The 18,433-nt window shown below is 40.9% G+C and overlaps 1 protein-coding gene across 4 annotated transcripts in view; it reads left to right on the forward strand.

Moving 5' to 3' along the window:
* Positions 1 to 18,433, forward strand: part of ZMIZ1 (zinc finger MIZ-type containing 1) — a 294,102-nt gene that overhangs the window by 58,508 nt on the left and 217,161 nt on the right. For all 4 annotated transcript variants that reach the window (XM_031052157.2, XM_005152699.4, XM_031052158.2 and 1 more), the window contains exons 2-3: positions 617 to 684; positions 12,414 to 12,496. The gene's annotated coding sequence lies outside the window, so the exon portion shown is untranslated. The remainder of the gene's footprint in view (positions 1 to 616; positions 685 to 12,413; positions 12,497 to 18,433) is intronic.

Below are 18,433 nucleotides of genomic sequence, written 5' to 3' on the forward strand. Positions count from 1 at the left end.
CAGCAACCAAAAAGTATTGATGAGAGCCTGCGAATCTAATGTGCTTTTGTAAAATCAGTTTCCTGCTTAAGCAGATATTTCTCTAGTAATTGACACAAACCAGTCTCAGATAGGGAGGCAGAGGCAAGCTGCTTGTATGATTAATTCACCATGTTCTGTGGTTATTTCATGTTTATAGTAAAGAGAAGACTGTAAATGTAGGGCCAGATGCTTGACCTGTGTCCTCAGCTGGAGGTCTGGCCTGAATAATTTGTGAAGGTGCTATCCTTTACATTCCCTTCAAGTAGAGATCTTACCATAAAAGCACTAGGGTTGTAAAACCTTCCTCTGGTGTTCCTTTGCCTTTGGTAAAAATGTAGAACATTATAGGCAATCCTAATACCGGTGCAAAATGGCAAACCATACTTGTGAATGCTATAGTGTGTATATTGCAACATGGCAAAAATAACCGCCCATTTGTAACTGTATTTTCTCAAATAGTTACTAATTGTAGGTGTTAAAGTGAATCATCTCACATTTGCAGGACACATTAAAGTGGCTTGTTTGTTTGGGGATTTTTTGTTGTTGTATTTTGTACTGGTTTAAAGATTAGTAATAGGCTCTTTTATTATCCCAGATAACCTACAGATAAGAAAATCACATAAAATGAGAACTGATCCGCAATAACATTTTGTCTTTGAAGGGGTAAGTAGTTACCTGGTGCCAACCTTGTGGCTTTAGTTTCATCTCCCAGATAGCACGGAAGCTTGGTACTTTAAATACTGACTTTCAAATGTCTAATATTCCCTTCTATCTAGGACAGCTAATCTTCCTGATTTTCCCTCTTTTGTTTTCTGATTTTCCTTTTTGTGTAGGAATGTCTAAATATTATAAAATGTGAGGTGGTTTCTGTTTAAATAACGGATTGCTCCAGGCTTTAAAAATGATACGTATTTATGGTTCTGCCATCTGCAGGAGCAGCAGCCTATCGTAAAGTTACTGTATTGATCTGTCACGAGTCCTGTCTTGTCTGCCAAATGAAAAATGGCTTAAACTCATAACCTGGGCCAGCAGTTTTCCTATTGTAAGCCAGACAAAAATGCTATTGATCTTCTTTGCTGAAGTGTTCTTTTCACAGCTTGCCAGCATCAACACACTGTTGTCCTTACTGAGGGCTAATTAGCTAATAATCTAATGCAACTGAGACAGCAGTCTCAGTTTGGTTTAGCAGCCAGGGAATATGCTGTAACTTCAACAAGATGGGACCTCTCTAAGGCATGGTCATGATTACAGAGCTTGTCTTAACTTTAACGCTCTCACTTCAAGTTTGATTTCCTCTACACTAAAGAATTAGTTAGATTGTGGTGTGCTATCACTATATAGGATTTATAGGAAGCAAAACCCAGATGCACTGTTGGTATCTGTAGTCTTATATGGTGGTCTTGGTTATGCACTTGCACTTTAGCCTTATGATAGCTTCTGGAGTAAAATCAAGTAGTTCATTGAATTAATCATGGAAACCCTGTGGTTTGTGAGCTATAGACAGGCAGATTCAGTCATGTCTGAGGAACAATCAATCATACCTTTTTGGTTGTTTCATTTTGTTATGTTTTTGGTAAAACCCCAACCAACCCAGTAAATCTACTGCTGAATTGTTTTAAATCAAAGTTTGTATTTCTTCATAGGAAGTATGTTTTCTTAATCCTCCTACTGTTACAGAGGGCAGAAGGCTGCAAGAGAATTCAGGATAGAAGCATGGGAAAGATGTAATCTGCTCACACATGTTGAAAACTTGTAAGAGTCTTCTACAAGTTTTTTGATATTTTTAATTTCAATATTTGAATAATTAGGTGTATGAATGGGGATTGCTTGCTTCCAGTCTCTATCTGCATATGAGAAGTTGTTGGTAGAGCTTCACATGGGGGAATGGCTTAATGTCATTCAGCCCACGTTTACTCTCGTGGGTGGTTCTCCTGGCTTGTCATACACCCTCCTGGTGGTGAAGGATACAGCCTGTACAGCATTTCTTGTAGAATAAGCACTAATAAAAGCTTCTGTAATATAATGACAAGCATTTTGTCAAAAAGCGATGGCAGGCATCGTGCAGTGGTCTTCAGCTGTTACCTGTGTTTTAAGAGTTCTTGACCAAAGAAGACAGCTTCTTCTGTGTTCTTTGCCCATGTTGGCCACATCTTAGTTTGTATTTCAGAATTATGCATGATTCAAGTTGTTTTTGTTTTCTCTTCCCTGTAGCTGAGCACAGTGTGAGGCAGGGTGTACAGGAGGCGGAAGAAAACAGATAATCCCTCAGGGAAGTTATTCCTTACATTTCATACATTAATTTCTCTGGAGTGTGCGTGCATATGTTAATTTTGTACATGAAAAGGGAGTTTAAGCTGTAAGAACACTTAAAATTTCCCTGAAATAAGGGAACTCTTAATCTCTGAAAGCATCCTCAAAATGCAATTAACTATTCTGATTCAACAGATGCTTCTGTAAACTGGAACACATCTGTCAGATTACAGAACTGATATTCCACTATATATGATTTAAAATGAGTCCCTGTAAATGGACCTATTGTGATAAATATCATCTAGATGGCAAGGATGTCCATCTTTTAAATAGTCCTGTAATAATATTTCACAACACACTATTCATTGTCGCTCTCTGGAGGTTGCTATAGTCATGTGAAATGTCCAGGTCTTCCTTCATATCTTTGTTAAACTTGCCTGGCTGTTTTCTGCATCTTCCTCGTTCTTTTTTAATGCATGTGGGCTATTCAGTGGTATTTTTAATAAAATGGTAGAACTAAAGAGTTTTCTAAGCCTTTCTGAAGATTCCCAGTAGCCAATTCAACTGATTTTTAGACTGCACTCCATCTGTCTAGGAAAGAAAGAAAATACATTAGTAGTCCACACATGAGCAGCTTATTAGTTCATTTGGTGTGTGCAGTACAGTGATTCAAGGCTGATCTAAAATATTCATCCACAATTACTGGTGCAGCACAGTTCAAAGTGCGTAAAATCTGTGGGTTTGACTGAGAAATTTAAGGGAAATAGCTGCAAATTGATTCTGTATGTAATTAATGAAACATTTCATTCTTATGTAAATATTAAATGCTTATTTTTTCCCCCCTTTTTTATCTTTCCTCTTACTGGGCTCCTGCTCCCTGACCTCCATTATGTGTTTGTTTGTTTTGTAGGATGGTGGGTGGGCTGGCATGGGGGCATATTCCCTTGGGAGGAAGAATTAATAGCTGAGTCCTGTGACTCATTCACTGAGCAAACAGCTGTTCTGCCTCTAATTCACCCCTCCTCAGATGTCCATCCCACCCCCAGAGAGAAGCTGCCAGAAGGCAATGTTTGCCTCTGCCTCCGTTGTTGGAGCTCTTCGTCCAGTTTGTTAAGCATTTCCCTTGACTGAGCCACCTCTCACAGCAGAGGTGCACATACGAGCCCGTGGAGACTCCTCTGTGTTGGAGGGTCAGTGGCAGCAGCCTCATCTCCAAAGTGTCTGAGCAAGATTTTCCAGGGCTCGCCTCTTACAGAGCAGTGGTTTTGCCACAGCAGTGCTGTTCAGAGCTGGAGCTGGATGCTTGTGGCTTTAATATGGGTTAAAAGCTTTTGGCGTGTTGGAGAGAAAGGGCTTCTGAGGACAGGAAAGCAGCAAGTGGATGTTCATGCAGACGCAGGGAGTGAAGTTAGTGAGGCAGAGCTGGGACTGTGTTTAGGGTCTCCCCCTCCCTCTTTCAGTGTCGCAGAAAATTAATGTGAGTTTTGCAAATGCTATCAGTGGAAGAGTTTAAGAACAGCCTGCAGTATAACATAGAAAATCCCGAGGCAAACTTCAGCTTGTTTTGAAGTGACTGTCTTTCCAGCTCAGATGTCCGCACAGAACACGAATTGTGCAACACTGCCTGCTCTTGGCTGCCTTTCCGAGCTGCCAATGACCTCAAGTTTCAGCGTGGGCAGCCTGGCAGGACTTGGCATGAGGGGAAGCCCTGGACCCTGTCCTGCAGCCCTCCAGAGCATCAGAAAACCAGGATCCAGGGCTACCAGTTTGGGCGTGCTTGTGTAACAGCTTATGCGATGGACTGCAAGGAGCCCTCATCTGCTTTGACCAAATGACTTGAAGAGAAGATGGGGGAAAGACTGCTGCTAGCTGTTAAATCCCAAGATATGACTCTTCCTCTGAGGCATATGTGCAGTTATTTCTCTCAGTGCTTTTATTTCTATGACACGAGTTTGCACAGAAGGCTTGGATCTTTAGAATTGTGTTTGTCTGCATCTGACTTGGGTTGCAGTGTTGCAGCTTTCCTGCCATTCACTTACCTGGTACAGCAACACTGCTCACACGGGCTAAGCAGGTGGTAGCCCCCACACTACACCATGTGTGGGATGTAGGTTTGCATGTATGTTGTGCACCTTCACAGCATTTAAACTTATACATGAAGGTGGTTAGTGAATGGTAGTATTCAGTGAGTTGATGTGAAGAAAAAGGACCTGGCAATGGATAGATTTGTACTTGTGTGAGATACCTACCTTCATGTTGAGATGTGTGTTCATCCATAGGTTTTGGCACACCTGCTAGGAGTGTGGCTAAACCCAATGAAATTAGTGTTTGTAATTAGTGAGTTCACTGGCAGCAATATAGGATGTCAAAATTGCTTCTTTGTTTTTCCTTCCATACACATGAAGGGTTTCCCTTCGTGTGTGTCTTCAACATATCACTTGAACTGCTTTCTGGTTTAAATACCTGGTTACTGATGAGTTCCATTCTCGTTTTACTAGAAGAGGGGAGTTATCCTTCTTGTCTCCACTCCCATGAGAGGAAGGTAATGGCAGCAATGGAAATTTGTATATTGACCAAATTTAAAGGGTTACTAGACAGGGATGGTGAAAAAAAAACCTGCCCAAATTTCACATTGCTGACCTTTAGATTTTATTTCAGATAGGAGAATGTGAGAGAATGAGATGTGTTATATATGTTTTCTTTAGATACTTTAGTAAGAGCTCTTAGATACTGTTTTGGTTTTGGAAAATGAATGCACCTAATTTTTAACTTCTCTTTTAAGAAGTTAAACTGGAGGGTTTTCAGTTTCTGCTGCAAAGGTCAGAGCCCTCTTTTGTCATTCTTATTTGAGGCAAGTGGATAAAGGAAAATTTGGGGAGTTCAGATAAGTTCTACAGAATGAGGAACCAGCTCAGAACCGCAAGGCAGACTTTGGGCGGACTTTCCCTGTGAAAAAACTGTTTAAAAAGTGCTTTTTACCTAAGAAGAAATGAAGAGTTTTTCTTTATAAAACTTGTGCACAAAGCTCTGAAAGTGTTTAAGGCTGGTTTGTTTTTAAAATTGTCATTAACAACCATCTTTCCTCACTTTTGTGCTCCCTGTCTATATACGTATTGCTTTACTCACACCCCTGTTTTACACTGTCTGAAGGAAAAACATTTTCTGACCACAGTGAAACAAAACTTTATAAAGAAAAAATATTTAATGTAATGAAGCAAAGTAGGAAAGAGGCACCAACTACATGAGTGTCATTTTCTGGGTATCTTTTCAACCCTGTATTTTTCCCTTCATGTGGTAGGTTTGGTGTGTGTGTGTCATGTTCCCTGTCCCCCCCCCAGCATAAATGATGTGCACATATTATATGCACCTCTAAGCTCTCTGCTTGGCTGCTGTACTTAAGTAGTAATGTCATAAAGATCTTAAAAAATACTGCCCAATATAAGACGTTTGTTAGGCTCACAGATGATGGTTTAACTTTTAGTATTCCTTTGTGTTTTAAATCTCGACATTTCTTATGACCTACAATTAAAATTACTTTAGTGAAGTCTCAACTTATATCCAGATTGCTGAGTGTGGTTGAGTGTCTCCAGGGAGAGTCTTGAGCTGCTCACTAAATCAATTTGCTCTTTTCTCAAAACAGATTAAATATGTTTTACCACTTTAAATTAAAAAATAAATAACCCCATATGACATAACTGCTACATGTGAAATTAAAAATGTGCTCTGCACACTTTGAAGGGTAGTAATTTTGATGCCAATGCTGTGCTGATAGTATTCCACCAGAGAGAAATGAATGGTTAAAAACAAGCATGTCTAATCCTGTCTCGCTGTTCTGCTAGTCTTGTTTGAGAATTAAGTTGATGGCACACTACTTGGGTGGGTGCTAACTGCTAGATGTGGCAATAATCTTCTTTAGCAGAGCTGAGGCACTCTGCTTCCACTGCTTTGCCTCCCTGGAGTTAGATTTCTGGGGTTTTTATTTGTCTTATTCATGCATCCTGCTTTCTTTTCAGGTCAGCCTTCTGCTACATACTCCTTTAGCAAGATTAGCTGCAGAACTTGCTTGTGACTCACCTGCACCCTTACTCAATGCTTCAGATATAATTTTAGTAGAGTCCTCCTGCCCACAGTTTATTTTTTATCCAACATCCTGGAGAAGCAGAAGGAAATCAGTGGGCTGTAGTGCTCTGCAAATCTGCAGAGGATATGCAGGCAGCTGTATGTAGGGAGATCAGATGCACTGGCTATGCCAGAAGCAGCCTTTGTTCCTTCAAACCGCTTCCATGGCTGTACTTGAGTGGATTATTGTTTAGGGCCCTGTAAGCACAATAGGATATAAGGAAAAGGGAAGGGGGGAATTTTTCTAAAATAGAACAAAACAAACTAAAAATGTTGCCACGGAAATAGATGGCAAATGGTCTCTAATAATGAGATTTTACAAGAGATGTCCAATCTCCAGAACAATGGTTCAGTTTAAGCCAAGATTAATAGTGCTCATTATCCTACGCCTGTGAGCTGGCAACTCAGCCCTCTGCTATAAACAGTTGCACTCAAGTATGCCACTGTCTGCTGCAGACTAGGTAAGAGCTGTTACCCCAATGGTCACTTGTGAAATGATAACGAATTGCAGACTCTAATTGTTTTGGATTCATCTGCCCTGGGATGATTTTTGCTTTTGCTGAGCTGTGATGCTGGTAAGCTGGAGTGGCTTGGCTGGGGGTCACAGAGCTGCACCTGGGCTGGTTCCCTGGCACAGAGTGGGCACACCAGATCTGCCTCATTTCAGCTCAGGCCAAAGCTACCTGCATCAGGTTATTGTTTAACAACAAAGTTGTGGTGTGTGTCTTCAGAGAGATGCAATGAAGTGCCCATCCTCCCAGTCCTATTTCCCTGTTCCTGCTTACACCCCTTCCTCCCTCCTGGTGCTGGATCTCCAGATCAGCCTGCTGACTCCTTTGCAGCCCTCAGATCTGTGGGGCTGAGAAGTGAGGCAAGGTGCAGTGCTGCTCCAGGAGCTTCAGGGGAACCCTGAAGGAGAGCAAAGACATGGATAATGGTGATGTTGGGTCTGTGGCTTTAGGTGCTCTAGGTGCATCTTCAGTTCAGGTGCAGTATGGAAAAGAGAGCTCTATTGGAAAAGTGGTTCTTTTAATAATTAGATTTTTGTGAAGTTGGGAGAAGCGAAGGATTTTGGTTTTGTGCTAAGCTGGAAATCATTATACTGCTTACTGCTGCTGTTAGGCTTTCTGTATGAAGGACATAACACAAACCTGACATTCCCTTCCATCTCAAAGTGAGTAAAGTACAGCTTCATGGCATCTACATCTGAAAAAGTGCAGTCCAGTTATGTTTTCTTTTTTGGAAATAATGCAAAATACAAGTTAGAGATGGCTTTCATTTGTGTTTTTGTAGGGTAAAGAAACTAAGCATAAACTTTTGTTAAAAATCAGAAAAACTGATTGAGGAAATGGTGACTGAATAAACAAAACATCTGCTTTTACCCCAGTGAAAAATAAAGCAAAAACTGAAATACTACTGGGATTCTTTCTTATTTTGCTCTTACTCTGTCTCTGCCCAGGAAAGGAGCACACAAACCTCACTAAGCTTAAGGTCTCTCTTTTTCACCTCCCCAAACCCCCCACTTATTTTGCATTGCTTACGTTAGCAATATTTTATGCTTCTCTTTCATAAATCTATCAGACTCTGGTTTTTGGCAGAGGAGAGCATCTTCTGCTTGTCAAGCATACACTCACTGTTTATCTTGAGTTGCTTTAGAATTTCAAGTCTCTGAAAACTCCTGAGTTGATAGAGGATTATGGTACCTAACAAGGACTGCATATAATACTTCAACAGTGTGTAGAAGTGTTTAAGATTTCCTGTTTAGCAGCAGTATGCTTGTTGATCAGTAAGCTTAGTTAGGAAGGACAGCCCTTTGTATTTGTCACTTATGACCCAGTTACAGCCCTGGATAAATGAGAACTTGGGATTCTGTGGTTTTAAAAAACATGGTTTTAAAACTATGCTGTGGTTTTACAGGAATTTTGGGGTTGAATATATTCTGTAGTTCAAGAATAGTGCTGGAACTTGGAAAGAACTTGTGAAAGCAGAAAGATACCCATAATTTGCACCTGCCTTATATGTATTTCCATGAGAAAATTGTGTAACAGACTCATGTCTATCTTTGCAGTATTTCTGGTCTCCAAGGATTTATCTATGTGTGTTTTGTATTTGCTATATCTTAATTTTTGTTTGTGTATGTAGAGGCCAAATGGTATTCTGTTTCTGGAAGCTGGAGGTTTTGCAGCTCAAGTCCAGTGCAGGCTGAGTGGTGAGGTGTAGATGGTGAGATATCTTGAGGTCCGTCTTGCTTTCCTCAGAGGATAAGGCTGAGACACAGGGCTCTAGGAAGATCTATGATACTCCAGGAACATCTATAATAAACCTTTCTCTCAGAACCGCCAGATACCAGGTGGGACCAGAACGTGATGAGAAAGCAGAGAAAGTTTGTGCTTGACTCAAGTCCATTGCAATGTTATGGCTGACATGTGGGAGGCCTAAAGATGAACTCTGTGTTGCCTCCCTGTTGTTGGATTTCTTCCAGTTCTCATCTTCAGAGTGTTTCTTACATGCTTTTAAGACTTGCCATGATGCACAGTTTGCTCTGGGTGTTTCCCTTATGTATATTGACCTTTTCCATTGATTCATCTTGGCAAAATCACTAAGAACCAGAATGCCATGTTAAAAGAAAACTGTTGAAATTGTATGGAATATTGGGCCTAAATTGCTGGGTTTTGTGTCAGGGGCTGCAGGGGAGGGGGTATCACCTGGGCTGCCCTGCAGGAATGCCCCTGTGGGACCGCAGCTGCCCCAGGCTGGAGCTAGGACATCCTTGGCAGACTGGGATTAGTGGAAGAGGAGTCCAGGCTTGGATGGGAAATCAAGTGAAGCAGCAAGGAGTGGTGGAGGGACAAATGAGAAGTGGGGAGGAGCAGACAAACCACTGAGCATACAGCCCACAGCCTCCACTGCTGCCTGTTGCCACACCAAAGTCATTGGACTGGACAGAGTGCAAGGCATGGCAGAAACAAGGGAAGTTAGGTTAGGAAAGGGGTCAGGAGAAAAGGTGTTTGGTTGAAGCTGAGCCTTGGGAAGGTGGAGGAAAAATTTCCCTCAATGTTTGCTGAACTGCTTCGTTTCCTTTGTTTTCCACACAATTCCCCAAACAGTAATTAAAATGTGTTAATTGGCAATAAATAGAGTAAAATTAAGTAGAGCTCCCTGAGTTTAGGTTGTTTCGCCCACAACATGCAGATAATGAATTGTTAAAACAAACAAGCAAAAATATGAAAGCTGAAATTTGTATGTGATGATAGACTCTGGAGAGCTGGCTTTAGGAAGAAGGCCCAGTATTGCAGGAGTCATGATCAAATCACCAGAGTTGGCAGCCCTTCTGTGTTTGCTCTCCTTCCTCCTCTCACCTTCTGCAGCCTTCCCTGCTTGGATTGGTCCTCTCCTTCACCGTATTGATTTTTATGGTGTGATCTACTCAGAGCAAGGGTTCTGTCTGTTATGTGGTTGTAATGCACCACATATGCATTGCTGTAGAAATAATGGCATACAAAGTGCCTGGAATCCCAAGCATCAAGCAGTTCACAGCCAAAAAAGCATTTGGCCAAAACCCTGTGTTTTTGTGCTTCCTCTAATGGATCTGGGAGAACAGGAAGTAATCTCTGGCTGAGTGCTGCCTGTTACCCTCCATGCTCTTTCCTGTTCACACCTGGCAGCTCTCTTATTGTGCACTGGGGGGGTATTTGTGAGGATTTGTTCATTCCAGTGCCCACTTGTGCAGCTACGTCATGGGACGTGAATTGGGTACGAGTGTGAAGAGGGTGGAGGTTGTGCTGCACCATGTTGTGTCACAGCGAGGCCATGGTTTCACACCTGGAGAAGGGTGACTGATGCTTGGCTTAAGGTCTCTTCGGTTGTCCTTTTCCCCCTCATCTGTTCTCATTTTCAGGTGTAGCCTGCTATCCCAAGCTGTACAGTGAGACTGTTCTGGGGATCTTCCTAGAAACAGGATGAGAGAACAGATCATGCTTTAATAAAATGCTGATTTTATCATCAGAAACTGGTTCCTGTGCAGTGTGCTGGTAGAGCTGGGGCTGCTATGAGGGCCAGGAACGGACAGGGGCAGTGGTGGGGCAGGTGGTACAGTCCGTGGGCAAGGTTGCATGGTGAAACTAGGGAGCAGATGCTGGTAGAGACAGATGTCCTTAGAATCAGCTTGGACCTGATTTACAAAAAGTGGTCTGTGATGTGAATTCACAGATATGTTAGTAGGATAGCCCTTTTGAGAGGTGCTTTATGAAACAAAGTGGGAATTGTGGTGCCAGTTTTACAGACGGGCAGAACTGAAGTGTAGAGAAGGGAAGCAAAACATTGGCTCTGTGTGTTGCAGTGGTGCAGTTTAAGCTGGTTTAAACAGCCTCTGTTCCTACCCTCTGCCATTGCAGCTGATCACTCCTGACCTGTGCCTGCTCCCTGTGTTGTGTTGGCACAGCTGTTCATGAGAAATTAGTTCCCCCAGTCCAGTTAACCATGCAGTTGCACAAATGCGGGGTTGGACAACTTATACAAGCATCCAGGAGAGAGAAGTGAGAGGTAAAGTGTAAGCTGCCAAAGAAATGCTGCAGCCAGATTTGCCAGTGTCCCATCCTGTTGCACCTGGACTGGTACCCAGCTCCTGGGCCAGACGGAACAAAAGTTTATCCTTTGGAGGATCAAACTTACAAGTTGGATAAATAACTAATTCCGACTTCATTAAAGACCCCGTCTGCATTAGCTGAGAAAGTCATGTTAACACATACTAAATCTGAATCAATTAACATGTTTTTCCTGGCTTGTATAAGCAGTACAAAAGCACTGGGGAAAACTTCTGGATGAGAATAAATATGTTGAGGGGAAAACATTCACAGTTCAATAAGGCTTTAAAAGCCAATCATTCACCCAGGGTGCCTGTCAATACATAACTTCTCTAAAATTGCCCTTAGTTGTGAGGCAAGAAAACCAGCAAAGCTCCTGTCTGAAGCAGACAGTCCCTTGGTGGCACTGTGTTGGGGTGGGATGACTGCTTCTAACCTATAGTTTTCAGACATGTTTTTATTCTTTGTGAATATCAGTGAACAGAATAAGTATGACTGCAGAAGAGATGCTGAATGCAACTAACAAGTTATTTGTAATAACTTGAGGTTTTTCTTCCGCATTTACGACTCCTCTGACTTGCGCATCATATGAATTGTTACAGAAGTGTCTGCTCCCAAATCTGGTCCTCGAGGAGGAACCTGGACTGGCTGTGGACTGTGTGCCTTATTCTTTTTCTGTACTACTTTTTTATGTTTGATAGAAAACTCTTTTGCATGAAAGTTACTTGGAAGTTAGTCAAAAGAGAAGGAAAACGTAGTCATCATGTTGCTTTCTTCAATATTTGCTGAGGTTTGGAGCCTAGTAGTAAGGCTGTAAGGACACCTTGTCTGCCTGCTGAAACAGCATGTAACAAGATACATACTGCCCGTAAACATTTCCCTGTCTCCCTTCGCAGTCTTTCTTTATAATTAAAAAGCATTTCCTAGAAGTCATACTGCTCTGCCAACGTAATCCATAAACTTGTCTTGTTTTGCTGCAGACAGCATGGTGGTTTTGAGGTGTTTTGGCATATTCTCCTGAGCAGAGTTCGGGGGTTGGGGTGTTTTTTTTAATGGCACTTGGCTCACAACAGTCAGTGATTTATCATTTATAAAGAGAATAAAAGAGACTTCAGGATGACCTTTAACTGTAAAGAAATATTACCATTTGGCTCAGGAAATTTTGATATAAACCTCAGCAGAATTCTTGTTATCTTTTCCTTGTCTCATTGTTACAGGCAAAAATTCTGTAAGACTTAAACTGCTGGAGTGAATCTTAAAAGCTTGGGGATGGTAGAGCTGAGCTGGAACCTCAGCCCAGCCTCAGATCTGGTCCTTCAGGCTTGGTCCTGATATTGCTAAATGTTCGTCATTCATTTCAGGTCTGTTCAGTGAACTGCTTCAAATATTACCATGTTATGCAGGAGAAGGGAAACATGATGTGTCTGTATTTTTTTGCAGGTAAATGGAACTTGTTATGTGAGGGCATTGAGGAAACAGTCCCCGGCTACTGAGAGGAAGAAAGGCCAGTGAGAAAAATTCAGGTAGGAAAGCTTTATGCACCATCAGGCAGTAAACACACTGATGAGATTTCACTCTTTTTCCAGATGTTGCATCATATATTGTCCATAAGGGCTGATCTGGTCACTATCAAAGTTTATTTGTTTTAAGAAGCAGTCCTGTTTGGTCAATTGATTGCAACAACAAAACGCTGCAAGCCAAGCCCTCAGCATAAAGATTCCTTGGGCTATCCCTGGTACATTATTGATCCTAATACAGAATACAAACAAATTACCCTTTGCATGAGCCATTCAGGCTATAAAATGGGGGAGTACTATGTTCTACTTGCTGCCAATAAATGCATATTTATAATAAACAAAGTAGAAATCCCTGACTAGAAAGGAGCAGTAGTTGCAATAATGTGTTCAATAGCTCATGTCCAGCTGTTGTACAGAAATAAAACACGGTCCATGGTTTCTGTTGTCCCCCCACCAAGAGGTGGTATCATCTTTGCCTCATTTCCAGTGCAGTTCAGAGCTTCTCAAGAATTTGGTGTATGTATTAGTTTTCTTGTGGACCAGCTGCCTTTGCTTACACTGTTATGTGGGTCATCTCCACTTTCACTCCTTGTCACATCCCTGCAACATTTCCTTCTACTGGGAAATAGCATTCAGGACACTTGTATGCATTTGTAGTTGTTCTGAATGCAACTGAAATTAGGGGAGGAGGAGTCAGTACCCTGAGACTGTCACCACCAGAGTGCATGGATGATAACTGAACCCATTTCCAAAAGGAAAAAAGTTAATGATCTGTTCTACCCTGCTCATATAATCCTCCCTCCCCCTCATCCATATTTTCAGTGCCGCACTTTGATGAGCTACAGATAGCTGACCTGAAGGCATTTCTTGATGAACATTTCTGTCTGCTCTCAGCTTTGAAAAACTCAACCTTTTCATGAGCTGTATGGGAGAAAAATGTGTAAGACTAATATTTATAGGCTGAAGGAAGGGGTAGAGGAAAGACTGAAGTGTAAAACTTGCTTCTAGCAGAAATGCCATCCCTCTTTTTCCTCTGATAATTAGAAGTATTTTTGACACGGCTACAAAAGCAAGTTAGTGGTGTGGGCCTGCCATTGGCTGTGCTTTTGTACTGCAGGACTGTTTTCCTTTTTGTACAGTGATGCTTTCTTCTGTTTTGTTTCAAGACAAAACAAATTTCAACTGATACTCAACTATTATGTTATGATTCATCCATACTCCTACATTTAAAAATTATTACTTCTAAGTACTTACACATGTAAAAACTGGAAGGTTGTTATTCAAGTTCACATTTTGAGTACTTTTTCATAATGTTTAGTAAAGTTCATGTGCATAAATCCTTTCATTAATAGTTCTAACAAAAATCATACTGAAAGACTAGGAGGAGAAGAGGTTTTAAATGCTGTGATTTTTGCCAGGAAAAGATCTTGTTATATTAAGAAATACAATATTACTGATTGTAACTGTAATAGGAGATTTAGAGGACATTGCAAATAGTTTTTACTGGTGCCTTAAAGAGTATGTGTTATTTTATGCTTCCTGAATGTAGGTCTAAGCCTTCGGTCTTTAATCATGAAAAATAGCGTGTGCAGGCACAGAAATACAGCAAAGAAATAAAAAACCCACCCCAAAACCCACCCTGTTTCACAACTGTATTCGTGAAAACTTCCTGGAGAGTTCCCTGGACTTGGAGCCTTTTGTATATCAAAAAACCCCCAAAACAAAACAAAACCCCAAAATCACTGTTTCATAAAGAAACTTGGGAAAGAAGTTCCTTGCTGTGCCTTCAGGTCACGTGGCCTCGCTGCTGTAGAGCTGGAATGTTTGCCATGGTATTTCCGGAGGCTTAATAAACACACAGAAAGAACATGAGGGTGAGGAGGATTTATTTTTTAATTATTATATTCCCCCTCTCCTCCTTTTCCTTCTTTTTTTGGCAGCCTGCATTCATTACACTTTAGGTGTGGGGTTTCTTTAGGAATCCAGAAGAGTTTTATCCAGAAGAGTTTTTATCTGATCAGTCCAATGAATTTTAAGAATTCATCTGCTTTTTTCCAAGAAAAAAGGTTAAAAACTATTTGGCACTACTTTTAATTCCTGATTTTGTCTAGAATTATTTTTTACTTAATGTAATATCTGCCAACCTACATATTAAGCCTAACTCCACCATTGAGTGTTATGGGTTTACTTTTGGCATGTGTCACTGTGAGTGGCATTCAGTAATCTGACTTGATAGCTGTCATCTTGCAAGCTAGAGTAATGCAAACAGAAGATGAGCACTCAAAAAAGGTTACAGTGAAGAGCCATTTCCTAAGTCCTGCTGCAGCAGCATAGAATCCCCAAGTCACATGAGGAAAGCAGAGAATTAGTTCTGGCTCCTGGTATATAAGGGTTAGGATTATGCAAACCTTTTATTTCTAACTGTAGGGGTGGCACATGCTCCTTTGGAGACTTTGCAAACACCAGCTCAAACCAGGATTGTGAGGATCTCTGTGTGAGTCTGTAATGTCAAGGATATGTTGTCTTGGTGGCAAAGTGGGTTGCAGGAGACCCTGCACTCTGTCTTTCACCCCTGGGCTGGTAGAGGTGCACCTTCTCTTCCTCCTCATCCCTTCCCCTTCCAGCCGAACTCAGCTGCTTGTTGAACAAGGACAGAGAACTGATACGTTTTAAAAATAACCTGGCAAAAATGGGGAGGGAGGGGGAGGATCAATGGGCTATTTTTAACTTAACCAACTCCGTTTGCTACACAGTACCATTAGGTTATCCTAAGGCAACCAGGAGGGGTGGGGAAAGGGCAATGCAAAGGGTAACAAGCAGCCAGAACCAGCTTTGTCACCATAAAAAATCACCCTAGCAATGTGGCTGTGTGTTCCATGAGGCTGCTCAGGGCATAGTCAGTGGAAGGTTTATGACCACATCCAGGTGGGCTTGTTGCTGAGTCAGATTGTTAACTGCATCAAAAATTACTAAAAGGCAGCATGGTTTTGCCTTAGAGTGTTCCTTTAAGCTATGAAGCAGTAGGTTCTCCCTTTCCTTAGAAGAGTCTTGGTGTAAGAAGAGTAAGGAAAAGACAGAGCAGGAAAAAAGGCTGAATGCCTGAGGAAAGGGAGTTGTCCCTCCCCAAAACAGCTTTGTTAACAGAAATAGATGGAAGAAAATAGGGGCAGCTTCCTGTCTAAAAGAAAGTGGGAAGAACTGTTTGAGGTGGTCATACTGATAGATTTTGGAACTGCTCCCATGCTGTAGGGGTAAACAGATGGGGTACAGAAATTGCTGTCTAGGCCACTGATGTTTGAGTCAATTCTGTTTGCATTTCTGCAATTTCAACTCTGTAAAGCTGACTTGAGGCATGCTTTGAGTCTAAAGGTAGACAGCTGGTAATGTTGCCACTGTTTTCTGAGTGCACTGCCCCTTGTCATGTCAGTATTGGGGAATGGTGACTATGGGGGAATGGAGAGTCCTTTTTTCCCCCCTGTTTACCTTGGTGGTTATTGGTAGAAAACTACTAGAGCCTGTGGCATAAAACACATACTGTGGTAATTGGTTAAAGTCATCTGGATTGGGCTAGTCTAGAATGGTGGTGCCTACAAGTCTGTAAGTAGAGCATGTCCTGAAACTCTTGGACTGCTACATGTAGACAAGAACATAGTTTCAACAATCATCTTAACTATAAATGCTCTAAGTCTATTTGTAAATTATCTTTTGTATTTGTAAATTATCTTTTGTAAAAGCAAGCCATGATTCAAAGACAGACTTCTGGTTTAAGTTGTACAGTATCTGCTTGTATATGTGGCTTTTTTTCCAAGTGAAGGTATGGAAATGTGGAGAATTACCCAAGAAATCTGAGTAAGATATTGGTAACTTCTTATGGGAGTTGTCTGCAGTGCTGTGCTTTTAGTAAAAAGCTGTAGCGCCTTAAGTTCTTTAGGCAGCAGAAATAATGTACAAGAGCATCCCTTTTTTTGGAGATGTTCGAGTGTTTTAATCTTGTTCCTTAGTATATCTCACTGGTTTGTAGCTTCTGTGCCTTTATGAGAATGTGCAAAGAGTTTTCATAATTTTATAATGATAATATCTATATCTGAATAATACTTTCCATGCCATTTAATTTTGCCCCTTGCCATCTAAGATTTCCCAAGCCTTTATAAGGAAACTTTGTTGAGGCAGGCCATTGGGAATCATGGTTGAAACTTGTTCTCAAAAGCTCTGTTCTTAATTGCCTTTGACAGTGGTTGGGAAAGATGTCACTTCAGCATAGTGAAAAGCAACCAAAATAAATTATATTTTTAATGAAGGATTCTCTATCTGGATGAATTGATACTGGCAGGACAGTATTGGTTAAAAATAGAAGAACCTTCTGCAGACACATTGCAGTTTATCCTGGTTTTATTTTGTCTAAAGAAAAAGCAATGTACTCATCTTGAGCATAGACAGGCGGTTTAGTCTGAGGTACTTTCTTTGGCTGATGGCTTCTGATTTTTTTATTTTATTTATTTTTTTATAAGTAAGTATTGCTTTGAAGGGAGACCAGATAGAATCAGTATTCCAGTATTCTGTTTATCATGTGACGACATGGGAGATCCGGTACTAAACCTATTTTATGGTGATAGGGACAAGATTCCTACAGCCTTGTAAAGGATGCTAGCTTGCATTCCTCTGTGCAAAGAAGTATTTCCAAAAGAAATAATACACTCATTGGATATTTATTTTTGTTCAGGACAAAAGTATATGTAGCTGACTGGCAAATATTTTACCTCTCTATCTCCCTTTTCCTCTTTTTTCCTTGCTTATCGCCTCAGTGGGTTTTTTTTCCAACTATTAGAAATGTGTTCTTCTGGGGTATTTTAGCTCAGCTGCTTTACAAGTCAAGAATTTGTATCTTTTCACTGAAAGCATATGTAATGAAAGGGGCTGAATGGGTAATTCAACTTGCATAGCTTACAAATATGTATATTGCACACATTAGACATATTCTAGATATATTGGATACATGTGTGTAAGTTGAGATCCTGTTTCAGAACAGTCTGTTAACAATTGATTTATATATGCATTTTAAAATGACACACACATTTAAATAAGGTTAACTTAACCTGCAATAATAATGCTGTTGCCGATTTTTTAAATATGTTTCATATCAAGGAGCATTTAACTAAATTCCTCTATTTAATCTTCCTGAGGTTAGAAAATGCAAGGTAGAACTGTTTTTTCACACCTTTTATGAGGCCTGGATATTTCTGATAGCACAGCTTTCTTTTTCAGGCTTGAAGTGCGAAAAGAGAAAGAGAAATTTATTTCTTTCTCAAGACAAAAGAACAATGCAAGTGTAATTTCAGCTCTCAGTTTTTCTTTTGTCTGTGGCTAAGTCCATCGCTTAACCTGGTATGATTAATCCAGTTTGATTTGTTCATGTTTTTAGAAGTTTATGAAAGGACAGGGAAAAGGGAAGAAAAAAAATCCTTTTGAAGCAGCTATCAGTGTTTCAAATGCTGCCTTGAATCATAAAGATATGTATGACTGAGATCTGTGCTACCAGAACACAGGAAATACTCTGTGAAATGCCAGCAGGTGTATGGCCTGAGCTGACCATCAGGGCCAGGTGTTTCTGCTAGTTGAACTTTGCTGAGAATTTACAGTCTGCACCACAGGTCAAATTAAGTCTTTATAAAAGATTTTGAGCTAACAAATCATGGAAAAGCTCCATACACACAATGTAATCTTAAATCTCATAAGTGAAAATATACCTAATTGAGCTGCAGAATGTGACACAAGAATGTCTGCAGCACCACGTGTGGTCCCTTCTCTCACTTGCTTGTACCTGTTCCATACAGCAGGAAGCTCAAGCAACTGAAAACTAAATATGTTGCTTTACAAGCAGAGTGGGAGGAAGAAGAAAACAGTCATGAACACCACCTTTCAAAGTACCAAGTGTGTGCCACAGCA

Source organism: Melopsittacus undulatus, chromosome 8 (genome assembly GCF_012275295.1).
Source record: "Melopsittacus undulatus isolate bMelUnd1 chromosome 8, bMelUnd1.mat.Z, whole genome shotgun sequence".
NCBI lineage: Eukaryota > Metazoa > Chordata > Aves > Psittaciformes > Psittaculidae > Melopsittacus > Melopsittacus undulatus.